The sequence below is a fragment of the Paroedura picta genome, chromosome 2 (genome assembly GCF_049243985.1).
Source record: "Paroedura picta isolate Pp20150507F chromosome 2, Ppicta_v3.0, whole genome shotgun sequence".
Classification (NCBI taxonomy): domain Eukaryota; kingdom Metazoa; phylum Chordata; class Lepidosauria; order Squamata; family Gekkonidae; genus Paroedura; species Paroedura picta.
In genome coordinates this window covers 34191574-34208429 of record NC_135370.1, presented here as the reverse complement: position 1 = coordinate 34208429, position 16856 = coordinate 34191574, and the positions used below count along the sequence as shown (strand labels likewise).

The 16856-nt window shown below is 46.1% G+C and overlaps 1 protein-coding gene across 6 annotated transcripts in view; it reads right to left on the bottom strand.

Moving 5' to 3' along the window:
• Positions 1-10290, bottom strand: part of GPR155 (G protein-coupled receptor 155) — a 54795-nt gene extending 44505 nt beyond the window's left edge. For 3 of the 6 annotated variants that reach the window (XM_077319667.1, XM_077319672.1, XM_077319673.1), the window contains exon 1: positions 7346-7648. The gene's annotated coding sequence lies outside the window, so the exon portion shown is untranslated. The other 3 variants (XM_077319671.1, XM_077319668.1, XM_077319670.1) reach the window with 3 other exon arrangements.
• Positions 10291-16856: the final 6566 nt, after the last annotated feature.

Sequence of the window (16856 nt, the reverse complement as noted above, 5' to 3'; positions counted from 1 at the left end):
GAGGGGGAGCCGCAGCCTCCGGCATGGCGGCGACGCAAACACGCACGTGCGGACTGCCGCGCATGCGCGTTTGCGCCCCTGCTGGGCGCAAACGCGCATGCGCGGCAGTCCACGCTTGCGCTGGGGCTGCCACGCGTGTGCGGGTCCCCGGGCCGCCCTCTCCCTGGACTCCGGAGCAGCGGTCCGCAGTGGGCGCAAGCTTGCAGACCGCTGATCTAAATCTTCTATTTTGAAATATTGCTTTCTCTGGTGATGTTGATAAGAATGATTTTCCCCACCGTTATTTTAGCCAATCATTTGCAGCACCAGAGATACCTATTAACTTCCCTCTTACCTAAAATCTTATCTTCCAAGGGATTAACTGAAACAGACCTCTCCAAACCAAAGTCTTGCTCCAGCTGTAAGCAGTTGAGTCATAACACCGATATTAGGCTGACAGTATCTAATAGCTGGAATAGCAAAGAACATTCCTCATTAAAATGGTCTTTTAATCAATGTTTTTCAGGCATCTGTATGAATCTATTTTCATCCAGCAAGGCTTATGGGTTAAGATACCATACGTACTGGGCAGTATGGAAGGGCGGTACAAAAATCTAAGAAAATAAAATAAAATAATAAATCTTGCGTTGGCAAAGAACAGAACCGCCACTTAGTTTTAATTTTTGAGGTTCTTATTGAAAGATAGGTGTGAATAATTTAGATCAATGGTCCCCAACCCCCGGTCCGGGGACCGGTACCGGTCCGCGGCTCCTCTTTGGTGGTTGCCCTGCCACTCTGCCACCAGCTCACCTTTGGTCCTCTCCAGTGGCCACCATAGCTGGGGCTCCCCTCTTGGTGTGGCACTGCGCAGCTGCTGCTGGCAGCGGCCCCCAGCGGGTGGCAGGAAGTCAGGGGCACCAGCGAGAAAGCAAGTGGAGCAGGGGCTCAGGCTGCGGCGATGTCCCTCGGCAAAAGAGGGCCCCCCCCCGGGCCTCAGTAAATTTTTCAAGCGTTGACCGGTCCCCGGTGATAAAAAGGTTGGGGACCACTGATTTAGATCATCTTTGGAAAGTGATGTGGGACACTTAGAACCAGCAACTGGACTAGAACTGCATGCCACACGATGCAAAGTCCTTAGAAGGTCACTGTGTGTGTGTGTGTGTGTGTGTATTTTTGTGCAGCAATCTACTAAGCTAAAATGTTACCAAGTTGGAGTGTTTTGCAATGGATCATTGTTGAGGGAGAGGAAAGCTGCCCATAAAGAACATCTTTGGCTCTACTTTGTCAACAAAGTACTTTGGCATTTTCAGACTGAGCTCAAAACAGACCAGAAAAAAAAGGATATGTAAAATAACCGAAACACGTTATTCGCATGCCAACTATCACACTAACTTTCCTGTCCTGCGACACCAATCCAAGCCAATCTAAACCAGCAAGGACTCAAGACTCGGAAACTTTTATTGACAGAGTAAATCACCGACAAGAGAGAACAAATATCAAGGATAAATTACACAAAGCTATGCTTCCACAATTGCAAACAGTGTTTGGAGCATATTCCCTTAGCAAGCTTAATAGGATCCTTTTTCTGATTGGATTGATTTTATAAGAAGAGTCTTGGAACTACATTTGGAATTTATTTCTGACAAGCAGAACAGAATTGCAGCTTGTTGGGCAGAGGAAGCTGGGCACTCCAAAACAATATGTAATTGTGTGCCTGGGACTTGACAACTTTCACGTGCAGATACTTGGTGCAATCTTCCCCAAGGTATAGTTGAAGTAAAGGAGTTAACTCTTCCAGCAAGGACTCACATCATCGCTGTGCACATACAGTCCAGAACACGGTGATTCTGTACCCATATCATCTTTTTTTAGGGACGGGGTTTGGTTTACTTTGGTTTAATTTTGCTGCAGCAGACCTGGATTACTTCCCCCCCCCCCCCCGGAATTATTATTATATGAGTTGATAGATCACAACAGAAACTAGGGATGAGGTCCTAAATTAACATTCTGCTGTAGTTTCCCTTGTGACTGATAATAGTTGCTCTCCTTTCCTAAGCAGGTACAAGTCAAAGGAGAGGAAAATTAAGAAACTACTTTCCGGAGGAAACACCGAGGTTTCCAAACATATAGCCAAATATATTGTGCCATACATACAAATTACACCAAAAGCATGTTAATGACCATTTACGCACTGGAGGTTTCATGCTGGGCTGCAGGCTGGAGTTTTAGTCATGGCAGGTGGCTCCACCTCTTCCTGCACCCACACTGGGGAGCATTTAGCACGGTGCACCTCATCCACCCCAGATTTGTGTTCTTGCATGGAAGCTGGGGCAGTGGAGTTCCCAGTGCATAAACTGTCATTGTCACGCCTTAGGTATACTAACCCTGATATGTTTTTAGTTTAATTCTGCTTTAGCCATTTGATTTGTACGTATTTATTTTCCGCTAAGCATTTATTCATTGTTGCAATTTATTAGACTACACTTTTAAAGGTGGCTTTATAGCTGGCTTGGAGCTGTATCACGAATAAATCTGAAATGTGCAAGGAGAAGAAAAAGCAATAGTTATGTCCATGCTTCCTTCTCTTGAAGTTCAGACACTTCCACATGTTTACCTAATGGAGCTCAGTTTGGGTAATTGCTTTAGTACTAACCCTGAAAACAAAAACTAAAAACAAACACACACAAACAATCCCAGAAAACAACCCCTGCAGAGTGCACAGTGCTAAATGGGGCAAAATTTCTAGAAAAAGTAAATAATTAAAAAAACGCAACTTGCTAGTAAAGACAGCATCTTTGAAAAGAAAAGAACACTGATTATGGCTGTTTTAACTTAAGCAGAAGTAAAACCACTCAAGGAGAAAGTTAGCGGCATCATTTTGGGCTTTGTAAATTACTTCAGTCAAGTGACATTATGGTGTACTTCCTGATTTTGAAAATGTCTGCCATCCGGTCCTACATCTAGATACGACAGATGTACAATAATTATGAGACACTACAGTACAGTAATAAAAGTCACTGTGAAGCCATCTTATCTCTGATATCTGAAATGAATTAATAAAAGAGGCAGAAAATTACTATGCCTCTATTCCAAAAGCAATCTCCATTTTCTTCCTCAGTCACTCTGAAGGCAAATAATTCTGTTTCCGCTACTGTTGTTACAGCATTCAGAAAACCCTAATACCAGCTTTTCTCAACTGTTTTTCTGTTGAGAACCCTTGAAACATTCTTCAGGCTTGGAGAAACCCCAGAAGTGGCAGGATCATGCAATATATGGTTGGGAAGCTTAGCTGTGGACACACCCACTCAAGGCTCCTCCCCTTCATTGGCCATTTTGCCATATATGGTCATGTCACCTGATAAATGTTTTACAAATCTAAAGAAACATACATAAATTAGTTAATTCCAACCCATTCATGAAACCTTTCCAGAGCCATCAGGAAACCCCTGGTTGAGAAAGCTTGGAGAAGAAGAAGAAGAGTTGGTTCTTATATGCCGCTTTTCTCTACCCAAAGGAGTCTCAAAGCGGCTTACAGTCGCCTTCCCTTTCCTCTCCCCACAACAGACACCCTGTGAGGTGGGTGAGGCTGAGAGAGCCCTGATATCACTGCTTGGCCAGAACAGCTTTATCAGTGCCATGGCGAGCCCAAGGTCACCCTTGGGCTGCATGTAGGGGAGTGCAGAATCGAACCCGGCTTGCCAGATTAGAAGTCCACACTCCTAACCACTACACCAAACTAATATAGACTCACAAAAGGTCCCAGTGTCTGATCAATGCTTATATGATAGATCTACTTGGAACCTTCTGCACATCAACTTGTGGAAATGACAGATATGTGATAAACTAAGAGAACACATTTAAAAAAAATAGTTAAGGGGAAAAAATCTGAGAAACCAACATCACATAACTGTGTACCATCAAGAAGGCCTAAAAACAAGAATATGTTTTATTCTCTGTATTGTGTCTTACCTGCTGCCAAATTCTGACTTACGGCAACCCTTTGAACTCATGTCCTCTATCATTAAACTCCTGACTCAGGCCTTGCCAACAGAGGCCTGTGGCTTCCTTGATTGAGCCAATCTCATATTGGGCTTTCTGTTTTTCCTGCTGCCTTCAACTTTTCCTAGCATTATTGTCTTTTCCAATGACTCGTTATGTTCCTTAATCTCATCCAAATAAGCAACATTAACCACACCATCCTGAATACCCTTCTAAATCCAGTGGGCTTAGAATGGCACTGTTTACAATCAACTTGACATTGCAAGATATGTACCTTTTTCCTGGTCTTAAGACATAAGGAGCCCTGCTTGAGCAGACCAGTGGTCTCTCTAGTCCAGCATCTTGTCTCACAGGGTGGGCAACCACCTGCTCCTGAGAGCCAACAAACAGGGCATAGAGGCCAAGGCCTTCTCCAGTGTTCCCCCATTACAGATATTCAGATATCTGTAGATCAGGGATGCTCAACCAGGGGTCTATGGAGCTCTGTAGGGGGTCCTGGGCCTTTCTCCTCCTTCCTTAATGGATTCGGCCACAAGCTAAGGAACTGGCCACTTCCACTGCTTCCCCCCCCCAAAATGTGAGTTAATTATCTCGTGATTTCTGTGCTTATGAGGGGGTGGAGACTGCACACCTATTCCCACCTTAAACAACTTCCTGTGGAGAGAAGAAAATTGTAAGCCGCTTGGACAGGGGGTTAGACTAGATGGCCTGCATGGCCCCTTCCAACTCTATGGTTCAATGATTCTATGATTCTATGACATGCCTTCAGGCAGTGAAAGCAGGATATAAAAAACAACTCTTCTCCTTCCCCATCCCAGTCCTCCCTGTACTTGTCTGTTAACATGGGCAGTGATGTTACTTCCAATGACAGGTCACTTGGGGGACGGGTGGCAGGCAGGTATGGGGGAGCCACTTCTGGGGCTCCTCGAAGCCTGAAATATTATTTCAGGGGCTCCTCCATCCTCAAAAGGTTGAAAAAAAATCTGCTTTAAATATTGCGGCCTCTGACAATAAAGGTTCCCTTTACCTTGCCTATAGCCTTCGATGACTCTTACAGCATGCTAACACATGCAATCATCATGTTTCTAAAACATGGTCAAGTCAACGTGTTAAACAAGATCCACATGTACACAAAAGGATAACATCTTTTTCAGCTATTAAACTAGGCTGTGAAACTACCATTCATTCAAGCCATTTAACAGGTAAAACAGGAGATCGCAGCAAGGGCAGTTTCCACCTACAAGTTATAATCTGCCATCATTAGAGAGATTGCACTAATGCAAGTTATTGCAACACTCCAAACAATGGCATACCCTGGACTCAACAAGGACTTAGGGTTTTTTTTTCTCACTATGCATGCTAATCTCATTCGACTCTTATTTCCACATTCCTTACAATCCCTTCTTATTTCATTTTATTTGAGACAAGGTGACTGTAATATGTTGTTAGTAATATGTAATTTAATTTCGAATCTAACTCTCTAATCTCAGGACAAGATAATTTGCCAGCACAGCTTGTCACTTGCAGGGATGCTTCCAAGCTTGGGTGGAGACGGATGGGGCAAGCAACTAGTCTCTTTTAATTATTTCTTTTCACAGCATGAACTGAATATAGAAAAGTAAAGATATCAGCCTTAATACAAAGTGCTGGCTACTCAACGCCGTTGTCTTCCCCATAACAACCTACAGATGCGAAAGCTGGACCCTGAAGAAGGAAGACAGGAGGAGAATAGGTGCTTTCGAATTATGGTGTTGGAGATGAATGCTACGAATACCATGGACAGTTATAGTTACCAACAAGATAGTTTTAGAGAGGAGCAAACCAACAATGTCATTAGAAGGGAAGATATCGCGACTAAAGCTCACTTACTTTGGACACATCATGCGATCAAACTTGTTAGAAAAATAATTAATGCTTGGCATGATCAGCGGCAAAAGGAAATGTGGTCGCCGAAGGATCCACTGGCTCGACACGATCAAAGCCGACACAGGGATGACCATGAACCATGAACCAACTAAAAGAAACCTTTGGTATAAACTTTCCTAGAGAATCGCAGAGAGTCGGATATGACTGGACCGATGACATTATCATTTCACAATTGTGAAAGTGTCTGCCATTAATTAATAACATGGACAGTTTTATTTCTCCAGTGTTTTTGGGAACTACAACTGAACCCAAAAGGACTGATTAGCTGTTTTAGCAAAGAATTAACATATGGCATCATACAGCTTAATTCGGATGTTATGTATTAGTTTACTAATTGGCCACAATCTATTTTTGCCTTATTTCTGTACGCTTATGGTCCTTGTTCCACTTAGTCTGAAGAAGAGTGCTTGCATCTGAGAGCTCACGCCTTGAATAAATCTTTGTTGGTCTTAAAGAGGCTACTGGACTCTATTTTTGTTGTCCCTGCTCCTAAGTCACTCATATGAATGGCATTATGAGGAATAGATTCAAGTGGGCAGTCGTGTTGGTGAGGAATACTTACTGCAAGCCTGCACACCAGAGGAAAAAGAACCCTGTTATCTGAACATAACACAAATATCCATTGCTTTGCAGCCAATAAGGTTGTATAATGGCATTTTTTTCCTGCACTCATACAGCCCGACAATGCAACAGAGAGAAAGTTGGGCATGCCTAGACCCTAAATAAATCAAAGTAGGCTTTGACAGTTGCTTCGATTTCGAACTGGAACCGTTTCTATAGATTGAAATACAGGACTGGTTTTACTTCTGGACATCCTCCCCCTCCCCGTCTACAACTCGGTGATTGTACAAACCTACAAGTACCTCCTCGTTTCGATGGGAGTCCCGCTACAACCAAGGATGCGACCCTTGAGCAAGTAGAACGGGGAGAGAGCAGCACTCAACACGGGGCAGCAAAAAGGGGATGACTTCGGAGTAAACAAGGGTCGGAAGCCGCCCCAGGCGACGCATCTTCGGCGGCGCACCCAACGCAAGTCACCCACGCCCCCTGCCCACCCTGCTCGGCGGAGATCCCCGGCGGCTTAGCCCAAGCACAAGGCGCACACGTGCCCCGCGCCCACTCCCCCTCGCCAGCCGCCGGGCCCATCGGCAGCGCCTCCATCCCCACCCACCCTCTCCAAAAGGCGCACCGGAGCCAATAGGACCCCGTCTCCCGAGCCAGCGGCATTTATTGGCCGAGGAGAGCGGGGACGCGTTCGCACCCGGCTGTTGACAACAGCTGAAGCCCGGGCGCACGTGAACGGCTCCTCCGCAGCCCGCGCAAGGCAGGGTCGGGGTCCGAGCCAGGCGCCCGGTGGGGTGGGGTGGGGTGGGGTGGGGTGGGGACCCCCATGCAGCCCCGCTGCCCGCTGGGTCTGAGGCGCCCTCCCGGATTTCATCACCTGGCAAGAGTCCCCGTGCGCAGGCGGGCGTCGGCGTGGCGCCTCTTGGCGCGCTTGCTTCCCTTCCCTTCCCGGAGCGCGCCCCCAGGTCCCTTGCCGGCGCCCCTGTCGTCCCCCAGCCTGCCCGGGGGGAGCCGCGAGGTTGCTCTGCTGCTCGGCTGGAGCGGCGGCTGTGGCCGGGGCTGCCTTGCGCGCGCCCTAGGGGGGCTCCAGCCGCGGGAAGGACCCCTGGCCGGCCATCCCCGACCCTCGGCCGCCGGGCTGAGGAGCAAATCGCGTGGAGCTGGAGCTTGCGACGTGTGAGCTCACCGCAGAGGCGGGTCTTCCCCGGCCAAAGCCCGCCCTACGCCGGGGAGTCAGGGCCGCCCGCTCAAGATGGCGGCGGGCGCTCTCCTCGCGGTGCCCAAAAGTTGGCCTCGCCGTGCCTCGGACGCCTCTTCCCGCAGGGGAGCCGCCGCGCCTCGCCTCGCCCCTGTGGCCTCCAGCCAGCGTTTGCTAAGAAGAGGCGAGGCGAGGCTGCTCCCGTCTATTTAAAGAGAGCAACGACGGCCCCGGCTCTTTTTCGGTTTCTGGGGCACGCTAGAAGTGCCCTCGAATGGCCTCGCGTCCTTGGCGGGGGAGGTCGAAGATTTTTTGGGCAGGGAGCCGGTTGGGGTTAGTCCTGCTCTTCTGTTCTATAGCCAGTTGATGGGGTTTTTTTTGTTTTCCAGCCGCATCCAGAATCCTGAAATCTGCATTTATTTATTTATTTATTTAGCTGTTTTGTTGATACTTGCACTTATCTCTCAAAGGGGGACCCCTAAACGCCCTACATTTCCCCCTTCCTTGCTGCATCATGACAAACACCACTTTGAAGTTAGGATGAGAGAGTGTGTGACAGACCAAAATTTGGATATCTTTTTGTTTGTTTGTTTGTTTGGGATATTGAAAGTGACCTAACTTTTAATTTCTGCTCTTCACATAGATTTACTTTTGTGAAGGCTCAACTTACGCCAATCGCATAACGGTACTCTGCAGCTCGCTAGGCAGACAGAATTAATTAAACTCACTGGGATGGGCCCAGATATTCTGTTCTGCAAAGTCGGAAGCTGCATTTCCAAGCTAAGAAATATCCTTCCAATTTGAGTGGCTCTAGAATCCAGCCCATTTGTTTGTGATATTTTTGTAGGTTCTAAGAAAACATTACAGAAACGTTGCTTTGGGTTTATATAGTTAAACAGATAGGAGGCCTGCAAAATTGGTGGGGAAGGGAACCTAGGGAGGTCTGCATACATGGCCCCAGTGGACAGGTTTTAATATCTACATTCTGGGGCCGTGCTCAGAATTAGATAGTTTCAGATGGGGCAGCATGCTAAAAAGCAATGACATACCGCACAGAGAGAATTCATGGCTCCTTGGGCAGTGAACTTGAGTGCTCTTCTTCCAACATGGCAGTGTTACCCAAATGGGGTTGTTTACTTGGTGTATCAGTGCCCAGTGAAGGACATAACACGGAGATTCAAGAGGGAGACAGAATTTTATCACAGTCAAGGGGAATTTGAAGGCAAAGAGCCGAGAATTCCATTAGTAAGGTACTAAGTTTTTAGACAGTATGACAAACAACTTCTTGGACAAGCAGATAGCTTTCAATTACCACATATATGTATAAGCACATTGGTTAAATGTCAACAATAAATCTGTATTTTGTCTTTCTGTGTTATATTTATGGTTTTCTGTAATCTCAGCAAAAACAAACTTTATAAGCTTAGCAAAAATTATGACTTCGCAGATATAGATCCCATATTTTCCTATAGCAACAGGTTTTGTTGCTATGCTTTCACACATTTTGCTCGGTGATCCAGACGTCATGTCCCCTTACCTCAGTCTTTCTAAACTTTTTTATCGCCGAGAAACACCTGAAATATTCTTCACGCATTGAGAAACCCCAGAAGTGGTGCAATCGTGCAGAATAAGGTTGGGAAGCATAGCTGTGGACACGCCCACCTGGGTCCCCTTCCCACCCCCTCCAGGCCCATCACTGGCCATTTTGGGAGGGTGGTCAACATGACCATATATAGTCATATCACCTGATAAATGTTTAAGAAATTTGAAAGTATATTTTAAAAGAATTAACTCCCACCCACTTGGGAAACCCTTACAGATCTGTCAAGAAGCCCCAGCGTTTCGCGAAACCCTGGTTGAGAAAGCCTGCCTTACCTACTTAGCTACATTGTGCGTTACCAACAATGATGTTTTACACTGTGGCTGGAGTCAATCAAACTGAAGTTAACTTATAAACTCAAGTGTGTTACCTTGCCTATCAGCCGGCGCTCTGTACAAACTGAAAAAGTGTCTCAAAATCCTCTAACGTGCCAGGACTTTTTGGGAACATTTGCACAGAAATACTCTTGGGGTCCTAGAATATTAAAAGCAAAAAAAAAAAAAAAAAAAAGGTAAATAAGTAGAATTTACCTTAGTCTGGGTCATACTTCCACAGAGACTATTTTTTCTTTCACTGTTTCCCACTCCTTTTGCAATTATCTTATATCTTCCTCTCCTTCCATTTCTGACTCATTCCTGCCTGTTCCCCTCCAGAAACTGCTCTCAGGAAGTTCATTTATACTTATAGTCACAACAAGGTCCTGATGACAACATGAAAACCTCTCCCCTTCTTAAATACAAAATCGATTTCTTAAGAGATTCATGCTTTGATGAGGCAACCAATCTTCCCAACCCATCTGTCACCACTGTCCAGATAGCCTTTGGTGCAGAAAGTCAAACAAGATGAAAACAGAGGGGACAAAAAAGTTAGATGGGGTGCTTTCAATGTCTTTTCAGGCATACCCTTATATCCTCCGCTTATTTTTCTGTGGGTGAAAACCATCCCAAACAGTTTAGCGCAGATAATTGTACAAATTATGTAAGAGAAATATTTCAGATTCACACCTGTTGGAAAGGTAGGCTTTTCAGAGCTTGTGGCTTCAGTTGTAGAAGAAAGTTGAAGCTGTCTTCATCTAGAGGTTGATGTGGTTCAAAGGTAGAGCATCTGCTTGGCCTGTAGAAGGTCTCAGGTTCAGCCCCTGTCGTCTTGGTTGGAAAAAGAGCACCATCAGGTTGTTAACCCTTCTTACCTGGTCCTGTAGTGAGGAAAGGCACATAATAAAAAATATCTAGAAACTTTATTCATTATTATTTTTTAAAACTTCATTTAACGTTAACGGTAGCAGTTCTAATAGGTCAGACTATCCTGATTTTGTCAGAGCTTTGAAGCTCTGATGGGAGGGCCTGTAGCTCAGTGGAAGAGCCTTTGCTTTGTATGCAGAAGGTCCCAGGTTCAATCCCAGGTGAGTCCAGATAAAAGGACGAGGTTGTAGATGTTTGAAAGACCCCAGATCCTGGAGAGGGCTGCTGTTCTCAGTGGGTGATACTGACCTTGGTGGACTGATTCAGAATAAGGCTGCTTCATGTTTGGTCAAGTTAAGCAGAGTCAGTGCTAGGATGGGAGAGGAAGGCCAACCACCTCTGCTGATCTGTTCCCTGGAAAATCCTGCGAGGTGTAACTTCATAAGGGCTTGAGTGGATTGTGACTTGATGCCATACTTTACCTTACTTAAAGTAATGTTATCTTGGCTAATTATATCAAGATGTGACTACCTAAATCAAGCATATTAGGTTATAGCAGTGAGATACCTAAACCAGTGGTTCTCAACCTGGGGGTCGGGACCCCTTTGGGGATCGAATGACCCTTTCACAGGGGTTGCGGCAGGGCAAACAGCTTGGCTGGGGGGGTGCCATCCACACAACAGCCTTGTGGGGTAGATTGAGATAGAGCGTCTGTCTGGAGCAGCGGAAAAGAGCGAGATCGGCATGGTGGGACAAGAGGCAGAACTGAACTGAGAAACCCCAGAAAAAAACAATTTATATACAATCGGGAACAATGGATCTTCACGCCATTGGTCAGTTTCGGTTTAATTTCTGTGAAAGAACACTTGCATAATTTTAGGGGAACTGTATGAGGAACTGTATTAAAGGGTTGCGGCATTGGGAAGGTTGAGAACCACTGACCTAAACTGACTCTGGCATGAAACCACCCTGTTGAGGTTGCCCCCCCCCACATGCACAGGGTGCTAGAATTAGCATATCCACCCAACTCTATAATGTGCAGAAATTTTATTTATTTCATTAGACTTGTAGGCTGCTGCTCCCATCCAACCGGCTCGAGGCAGTTAAAATCAGACTCCAAATACAAAATGTAAAACAACAAATAGTACAACAAAACAATCAGACCCTCCCACCCACACCCAATCCCCCCCCCCCCCGTTGCTGACACCCAATGAAAGAAGGATGCTACCCAGATGGGGATTATGGGGAACAATTAAGAAGGAGGGGCTCACAATGTCCCCTCAGCGTCAACCAAAGCATGGTGAAAGAGCTCCATCTTACAGGCCCTGAGGAACTGCATCAACCCCTGCAGGGCTCCTAGCTCTTCTGGGAGCAAATTCCATCAGAGGGGCCAGGACCGAAAAGGCCCCGGCCCTGGTCAAGGCCAGGTGAACCTCACACGGGCCACGGTTCACCAACATGTTGGTATTGGCAGAGCGGAGCACCCTGTGAGGGGCATAGAGAGTAAGACGGTCTCTCTCATACACTGGGCTCATACCGCAAATGGCCTTAAAGATCAGCAGAAGACGCGCACCCCCAGAAGGGTCAATGACTGGAATTCTCATCCAGCCCGCATTGTGGATTCAGGGTGAATGCTGTACAGAAGAGGGAGTCTGCTGCTACAATTCAGTCCTCCTGACATCTGGGTAGGCAGAACTCACCCCCTTCCGTGCCCACAAATAATTGCAGTCTATTCTTCAAAAGAAGCTGCACCCTTTTGATTTGGATGCTATAAACAACAAAAGGTGCAGTGGAACTATCCTGTTTTTAGCTCTTGGTCAGCTTCAGTTTCATAATAGGTTGGTGTAGGAACTGCTGGGAAAGTACAACGAAAACTTTAATTCCGTAGAGTGTCCTTTAAAGAAAGACATCAACAGGTGTGTGTTTCATTTCTGTTTTTCTCTTACGGTTGCAGATAAACTAGTTGCCACAAAAAAAACAGTTGTAACTCAGCCTTGTTTTTAAAAGGATAATAATAGGTATCGAATGATCTACTTTTATTTCTCTTTATGAAAACGTTAATCCTATTATCTCGTGTGGATCTTGTTATAGCTGGAGCAGGACAAACATACAAGCTGTGACATTCTTGTTCCCTGCCTGGTTTTGCATTTCAGAATGGTCTACGGACTAAGTCGAGCCTCTGTATTCAGAACAAAAACAGTTAAGCCGAACAGTTAAGTCTGCTGCGTTAGAAGCAGAGAGGTTTATTTAGAAAGGACTTTCTTGTCTGCCCACGTGGGATGGTGTCAAAAGAAGGCTGCAAGAGCAAGGTTCAACTATGAGAGGCCTCAGTCTCAGTGCTCAGTGAGATCTCAGGATCCATGCGAACAAGAAAAAGGTCCCTCCTATTGTTTGGTGTACAATGGCCTGTGCTTTTGCGTACAGCTTAATTCTCCAGAGGTGAGCTATTTGTGGAGAAAGCCACAATGGAGAAAAAAAAATGACAAAACATCTGTGTGCCACAGAGTAGCCGTGAAGCGATGGGAATGCTCACAGGCCTCCTGTTAAAGGCAAAGCTCATTTGTTTATTTACATAATTTATACCCCATGACATAATTTATACCCCTTGAGCCTCTTGTGGCGCAGAGTGGTAAGGCAGCCGTCTGAAAGCTTTGCCCATGAGGCTGGGAGTTCAATCCCAGCAGCCGGCTCAAGGTTGACTCAGCCTTCCATCCTTCCGAGGTCGGTAAAATGAGTACCCAGCTTGCTGGGGGGTAAACGGTGATGACTGGGGAAGGCACTGGCAAACCACCCCATATTGAGTCTGCCAAGAAAACGCTAGAGGGCGTCACCCAAAGGGTCAAACATGACTCGGTGCTTGCACAGGGGATACCTTTACCTTTTACCTTACCCCATGACATGCTAAAGGGGTCTGAATGTGCTGAGGCAGAGGAGGAGAGAGAGATCTTGGGGTCATCCTGGATAGGTCCGTGAAACCTAATGGGGCTGCAGCAGTGAGAAAGGAAAGCTACATTGGGCATTATTAGGAAAGCGACTGGAAATAAAATGCCCACTATCCTAAAGTCCCTGTATAGATCTATGGCACAGCCTCGTTCAGAATACTGTGTGCAGTTCTTCTCAATGCGTCTCAAAATGATGCTGCAGATCTGAAAAAAAGTAAAGAGGGCAACTAAGATGACTATGAGGCTGGGAACGCCTTTTATACGAGGTGTCTGAGACTTCTTAATTTAGAAAAGAGACGACTAAGGGAGAACATGATAGAGGTGTGTCAAATTATGCTCTGGGTGGACAGTGAACCTTTTCTCCCTCTCCCAAAATGCTAAAACAGTGTCCAATCACAAGAAGGTCAAAAGAATCATGGAATAACAGAGTTGGAACGTCCTGGGCAGGGGTAGTCAACCTGTGGTCCTCCAGATGTCAATTGACTACAATTCCCATGAGCCCCTGCCAGCATTTGCTGGCAGGGGCTCATGGGAATTGTAGTCCATGAATATCTGGAGGACCACAGGTTGACTAGCTCTCCTAGGACCCTATCCGCTCATCCACTGTAAACTGCCACCCCCTTCAGCCTTCACAGAATCAGCCTCTCCATCAGATGGCTATCCAGCCTCTGTTTAAAAATCTCCAAAGATGGAGCATTGGTTTTTATACCCTGCTTCTCTGAGCCCTAAGGAATCTCAAACTCAACAGGATTTTTCCCCCTTACCAGGAGGGTCAAGATTCCCCTGGCACAGAGGTTGGAGAAGTAAGTCTCCTGCAACTTCCATCGGATTGTGGGGAAGGCGAGTTGTGCTTATCTAGTTCAGGAAGGCACAGAAGGGAAACAAGAAGGACGGCAAGACTCAGGCTCTGGGCAGCAATAGAAACGAGAGGACGAGACAAATGCCCATGAATGAGAAAAAGGAACAGGCGGATATCTTGCAGGTGATTGAGGAGGAGACCGGCAGCTTTGTAAGGACCTGGGCTGTACCTTGGCCAGCGGTAGCCACACGTTTAACTGATACTCTCCTGAAGAGCAGGCGTACACAGAAGCATTTAATAGCAAGCCATGGCTTATGAGACTGGAGGCCCATCATTTGCTTTTTCGGGTGAAGGGTGAAATAAAAATAAATAGGAGCAAAATATAGGGACCCTTATTACTATGCATACTTTACATCTTTAAAATCGCCTTCCATGAAGCAATTTTTTATGCTAGCAAGGCTGAACCTCCTACCGACAGCAGTGACTAAAGGTCAGTACGCTAAAACCCAATATGCCGACAGACTGTGCCCATGTCCTGCAAAGAAACCCGAGTCAGTGGAAGACGTTCTCCTCTTTTGTGAGCAACATAACCATCTCAGAGAATGGTACATTTTTCCTCTTGTGGGGGGGGGGGGCAAGCAAGACTCACAGTCCTGTAATAATAGTGCACTTTCTCTTATCGGATCATAACCCGTAACCAAAGGCATTGCAAGATTCCTCCATGATTTGGGATCTGAACCACCTTGTCTTTTATATAGATGTTTTATTATGATTATGACAATAAAGGTATTTTATTTGATTTTGATTTGATTTGATTACTATGCATATATATCATGTCCAAAGGAGCTTCTAATTTGGAGGAACATCCTAGCGGAGAGGCATTATCACTGGAAAAGAACAGGATATTGCGGGAAATCATTCCCTTCCGGCGAGAACTCCCTTGCCCTTTCACCATCGTGCTGTTTATGAAGATTCCATCACAGGCAAAATGTAGGGGCGCTCACTGGCTAGCACTAGAGGGGTAGGAAATGGAACACTGGCCCTACCTGAAGGTTTCTTCCCTTCATACAAACTTGCATACGAATTTGGCTTAGCCCTGCTTGGAGCAAGTGAAGGCATGACCTCAACCAGTTTTGGATGAGAACTCTTATTCTATGAGCTTTGTCTTACAGTACTTTGGATCCAACTTCTGACGCTATTGGTTGAAAAATATTCTAAATGCCGTAATTGATCAAGATTTTTAGGACTATGGCTCCCATGAGGCAGAATGTGAGTGGCATTCTCGGGAGACAACATTCATCTGGATGTTACCTTCTTGGATACCAAAAGGTCTGAGGATTTCACAGTGAAGCATGTTGAAAAGTTGTTTCCAAGTTTAGGTAAAAAGCGCCACCTAGTGGTGAACTGAAGAACAAAACATAATTCACAATGAACGTTTAATCAAATATCGTGTTCCTCATTATTAGGACAAAGGGAGCTTTCATACAGACCCCAAAACTCTTGTTGGTCCCTAAGGCGCTACTGGATTCGAATCTTGCTGTTCTCCTTATTAGGGGCTTCAGTATTTCAATACTTTTGCAATATTTTATTGTCACAGCTTACTGTACTTCGGGATCACTGGATGGTTGCTAGCACTGAACTGGAATGGGTCTGTTGAGTCATAAATTTTAGGGGGACTGCTTTTTATTATGGATCGCTTATTATCATATTTTGTTATTTTACTATTTTAATTCTGTTGTAAATCGCTGTGAGTCAGCTGGCCCAACAGCAGTCGTCAGTCAAACAAATAAATAAATATGCAAGATTTATAACTGATGCCCAGACTCCACAGAGTAGCTAATGCTGATTTGGAGGGTAAACTGTATGGCATTATATCCAGCTGAGATCTCTCCCTCGGCTCCACCCCCAATTCTCCAGGAATTACTTAATTCAGAGTTGACACCCCTACTTACACATGAAAACCCTGAGCAGTAACTAACCACCTCACCAAGCCAGCTTGGTGTAGTGGTTAGGAGCAGAGAAGCTAGATTCCCTGCTCTTTCACATGCTGGGCTTGTCACAGCCCTGATAGTGCTGTTCTCACAAAGCAGTCCTGCCAGAGCTCTCTCTGCCTCACCTACCGCACAGGGTGTCTGTTGTAGGGAGAGGAAGGGAAGGTTCTGGCCCATCCTCACGATCTCGAGATCCAGTGTGGTGAAGGGGTTAAAGAGTAGCAGACGCTAATCTCAAGAGCTTGATTAGATTTCGGACTCCTTCATATGCAGCCAGCTGCGTTTCCAAGTTTCAGGTGGGGGGGCTGAAAACCTTCAGGAAGATTAGAGAGAAAGAAGGGAGGGAGGAAGACATCAGTTCTTCTGGAGAAAACAGCTGTTTTGGAGGGGTACTGGTCCTCCTACTCCCACCCCCATACAACAGTGTCTACACAGGTCATCAATGTTCCCCACCGCCCCATCAAACTGCACATCTTCCAAAGGCCAGGCTGGGCAGGTGGGCTGCCACCTTCCAACCCCCATTTCCCAAAGGGTGGGAAGACCACAGGGTGGGTGGGGCTGTCACTTTCCGCCCCAACCCCCCATTTCCCAAACACTGGGCTAGGCAGGGAAGGCCACGGGGGGTTGCCTTTTTCCTGTCTCTTCCTCCACATCTCCCAAAGGCTACGCTGGGTGGG